Source organism: Fopius arisanus, unplaced genomic scaffold, assembly GCF_000806365.1.
Source record: "Fopius arisanus strain USDA-PBARC FA_bdor unplaced genomic scaffold, ASM80636v1 scaffold00135, whole genome shotgun sequence".
NCBI lineage: Eukaryota > Metazoa > Arthropoda > Insecta > Hymenoptera > Braconidae > Fopius > Fopius arisanus.
This window is the reverse complement of record NW_011887874.1, coordinates 1-4840: the sequence shown is the minus strand read 5'-3', so window position 1 is coordinate 4840 and position 4840 is coordinate 1.

The window sequence follows — 4840 nt, the reverse complement described above, 5'->3', positions numbered from 1 at the left end:
AAAAAAAATATTTTCCTCGATTTTCGAAAAAAATTCATGCTCATCGAATTTTGAAAAAAAATTGATTTTCATCTCCCAATCAAATCAAATCTTTTTTCGGACTGATAAAGAGGTCCGCTACTCAGAACTCACGAGTTTTCGCGAGAATTAAAAAAAAAAATAATTTTTTTCCAAAAATTTCTGGACCATCACTCATGAAAATCGATGAAAATGATTTTTTTTTAAATTCTCGCGGAAACTCGTGAGTTCTGAGTAGCTTACCTCTCTATCAGTCCGAAAAAAGATTTGATTTGATTGGGAGATGAAAATACATTTTTTTTCAAAAATCGATAAAAATCCATTTTTTGAATACTTCGGAAAAATATTCAATTTACAATTTTGTTCTACCCGCGGAGATAAAAGCGAGAAGATATAAAATAGCCAGGAAGGGGGTCGATGTTTCCTCGGAATTTCTAATGGAATCGTGAAAGTCACTGAAGTTGAAAGAACGAAGATAAGTGAATTTAGAGCGTGGCCATTCATTTTCCTCTGAATAAAATCATCTCGGTTTTGCATATAATTCGTATTTCAGTCAAAGGACATAAAATTTCAATCAATGTTTCCCCGAAGAGCATCCCAATTATTTTAATTCTAAAAAATAATGGTGAATTAATCACGAAAATTGAGACTGATGACTTGTGGATTTTATAATAGAAAAATTAACAAATAACATGGAATCATTCTCTCATTTGTGGGTTAATGAAAATTCATTTTGATGTGAAAGTCAAAGAATAAATTCAGTGGGGGTTGGATTGAATGAAAAATTACGTCAATTCATTCGAGAAAATTCTCCCTTTGTACTTTCGAACAGATCATGAAGACTATGAAAAAAATGGAGCTAAAAAAAATTTTAATCATCCTCTCATTTTTAATGTCTCTAATGAATTTTTTCCAACCAATTTCACGGGATTAAGAATGACGAAAATTAGGGAACTGATGCTTCCATTTTCCTCGTCTATTTATGGTGATATCCTCTTATCGAATTGAATTCCTTTGTACTTGGGCCGACGTACATTACGTGCTTTTATTCCCACCGTTGGGAAATTCAAATGGCGCATTGGGATGCGAGAGGTGAATTACTAGACCGGAAGATTTCAATTAGAAACCGCAAAACGAAATTTCAATCCGAGTTCGGTCGAGTCAAACTGGATCGTTGATGAATTGAGGTAGTGGTATAATTAGTTGATTGCCAATGAAATCAAATCGAACTCTAATTCTTGAAATTCCATCTAACATAGACAATTCACAGTAATTATTGAAATTAATCGTTCAATTTGAATTAAAACGGAGAATTGAAAAAATTGAAAAATTCGTCAGAATTTTCTGGGTTAAACAAGTCGAGAAGAAATCGTTCCGGTTATCTCGCAGACTCGCGTTATCACAAAATGCAAATAACACGAGGAAAAAGTGGAATAGATTCCTCAGGCTTTTGGTTTCCAAAATCCTGAACTTTCTTAAACGATGCTACTTAGTCGATAAATTGAGCAGCAAACTTTTTTATTCCGCTTGAATTGTTTGTACGTTGTTCCAAGTCCCCGTCTCCCCCTTTTTTTTTTCATCCACATTTTTTATCTTTCTCCGTTTATGCAGAGACTCGACGACTCTCACAACCGAGTACTCGACGAAAACTACGTCGAGAAGAACCCCTATTATACTCCTTTATTTTTCTCCTCCTCTCCTACTCGTGTCTCAAGAATGCCTTCAAGTCTTGTAGGATGAGCATTCATGAGATAATTATAGAAATTCGAATGTACGGGGGCCTAATTATTTTTTCAAATCGCACCTTTCCCCAATTTCTGTTATAACGTATCTTTCGATTTTCGAATAACCAATCCTCTGTTTATCACATATTATACATTGGTGTCTCGGTTCCTTAATTGCCCCATCAATTAATCACTCATTCTAGTAATAATAAAAATAGCATAAGTTGAACTGAATTATCGCGGGATAAAGACGATGTTTAACGAGTTGGCGACTCACGTGCAACTGTGCGTAAATCTCTGGCCCATTAATTAAGACCTCTACGCTGCATCAGACCCTGTAATTAGATGCAGTTAATAGTTACTGGGGTAATGTCACGGGAGGGGGGGAGGGGAGGGGAGGAGTGCAACAGACGCCTTGGTCTTGGCTGGCAAGTGAAACTCGGTAATCCCTTGAAAGCGCTTGACAATATATGCATGGGGATTGGTCCCGGGGCTTAACCAGAGTTACCTGTCTTCGGTAGCCCTGATTTCCTTTGTACAACTCCACCTGCATAATTAAACTATTTAACAAAAGGAATAACGATTTTATTTCGGTGTTAGAGTTGAAAATTGGTTCAATACTGATTAACTCATTTGCCAAGACATTGATGTCTAATCGAAAATTGACTTTAAATGGTTTTAAATAGTAGACTCAACGTGATAGAGTGATAAATAAATAATTGTGCAGGAATAGTTATTGAAAATCACGGGAGATTGGAATGGGAAATTTGATATAGGTCTTCAGGGAAAAATCCGTAACCCCGTGCATTCTGATTTTTCTTATTTATTGCGGAAATGTATTTTCTTGGTAGAAGCAATTTTCATAGAGGAAAGAGGACAGGAAAAAATAGATTAGCAAAATATCCGGTTTACTTGAGTTAGGGGGCTCGATAATATTCGGAAATAAAAGTCTCTTGGTGAAATTTTTGCAACCGAAAATTGCTCGATTGTAAATAGCTATTATGTGAATTTCTCTCTTCCACTCTAGTACACTAATTAGTTGTTTTCCGGGGGAGTCAGCTTTCGTAGGAAAATCTCGTCAAGCCGACAAATTTTACAACTCCACTTCATCCCGCAATTAATGAGTCTTTACTCGGGAATATTCGAAGTAAATTTATAATACGGCTTAATGGCAAGGCCCGTTGTTAAGCCCTCCCACTTGATAAGAATAGTATAACACACACATGAGCCTTCAGATGTGTGTGAATTCGTGTGCATTGTCGTGGGGTGCATTATAACTCCGAAAAAGCAGCTCCACGAAATACTATAGACGCGGTGATGCTCGGTGAAAGTAATTGCATGTTTTAAAATCTCAGCACGCTAGTGTGGGGGGAGGGAATGGGAAACTCGAGATGCCAAACAAAAAGCTACGTCGTCTCGTTATCCTCGCTGTCATAATGAGCGGACTCTCCCAGTTGTCGTATTATATCTTTATATCTGTGGGGATATACAGATGAGGTAGAGTAAACATTTGTTTAGATTTTGCAAATGAGATGACAAGTGTTGTTATTCTGAAAATAGTTGTTTTGAATATGTGTGTGTAATGGCACTATAAAATTTGGGCAACTATTTATTTTTCAGTTGGGAATTATTGACAGCTGAGTATTCAGTATATAATTGAAATTTTTTGGAGGGTTAATTTAGCTAACAGATTCTCACGTGCAGCTTCTTAAAACAGAATTAATCGGTCAATGAACAGCCCCTATTTAACCTCGAGAACTTGCTCGCATCGTATCACTCATTCTATTCCTTGTCGTATTAAAGGGAAAATGGTGTGGGTGGGATCAAATGAGGTGAACCATGACGCGGTGAGGCGAGAGAGAAAATGGAAAAGCCACTGTTCGAGGGCTCTGGGGGTTGCAACCAACATTTTCCGGTATTCACGACAATGGCGAACGCATTTATTCTCCCGTCGTATTTTTATTGTTCACGTCGGCTAGTGGCACACCAATGGCACTTGCATACTGAACATTGTAAATTGCACCTCTATACCCTCGGCCCTTTCGAACCCATTCCTTTTCTCTTGCCGATCCCAGTAAAACTTTTACAATATCGCCTTTTCCATCTCTCAATTAGCAACATTAATTACAACTTTCTCAAAATTCAAACGACAAGTGGTTCATCACCCGCGATCAATTCGGAATTATTTTTTGATAATCACAATTTTTATTAATCAATATTAAAATTGAAATATTTACTGCTATATTGACAGATTGCTATTTTTGGGAAAATAAAATTTAGCTTTCGATAAAAAAAAATTGTTCTGGAAAATTTGCGCGGCTTTGAGGAAAAACCAAAATCGCATTCCTAATTAGAACTGTAAAAGTAATGGACAGGAGATGGCGATTTGATTTCATACAGTCGCAGAATTTCAGTCATTAGGGAATGGTGAGGTGATGAGCAACTCTGATATATATAAAAGCGAAAAATGGCCGACGTGGATTCGCCTCGAGGTTTAATTCATCTCTGTATGTAATCTCTAATTTTCGTTTTCACTCTGGGACTTCTGCCGTGGTGGCTCTTAAGGGGGATTTTCAACTATTTTTGCGCCATATATTTTTTATCCGCGGATCAGATTCGCTTCAAAGAATTTCCTCATCGAGTTTAGCTCCCTTGTCTTTTATTTTAGTTTCTGTTTGCACAAATTGTCATAATCCTCTATTTCACATTTCCTAATTGGTGGCCCACGAATTATTTTATTCCAATGTGTGGGGAATAGTTTATAATTATTATTCGTAACACGTATGGGCGTATCTGGTTTTGAGATAGGCTGCTTATACAAGGTATATCTCGACGTGACAGGTCCTCCGGACGGCGTCGGACAATTGCATAATCCAAGCACTAGTACTTCCAAGCAAGTATTATCATTCCTAACAGCTGCGCCTTCTTCGTTTGGCGAGACCTAGATTATACCTCTTGGCGTTTAGCTATGTGAAGTTGGCATCGAAGTTTGAAAAATCTAACTTTTTTTTGTTGGTTTGGATTGTACTCATTGAGTACTTGAATGTACCCTGTGCACTTTTTTTTGTACCCTCTTACTTTAGCCCTGAAGCAGGGGG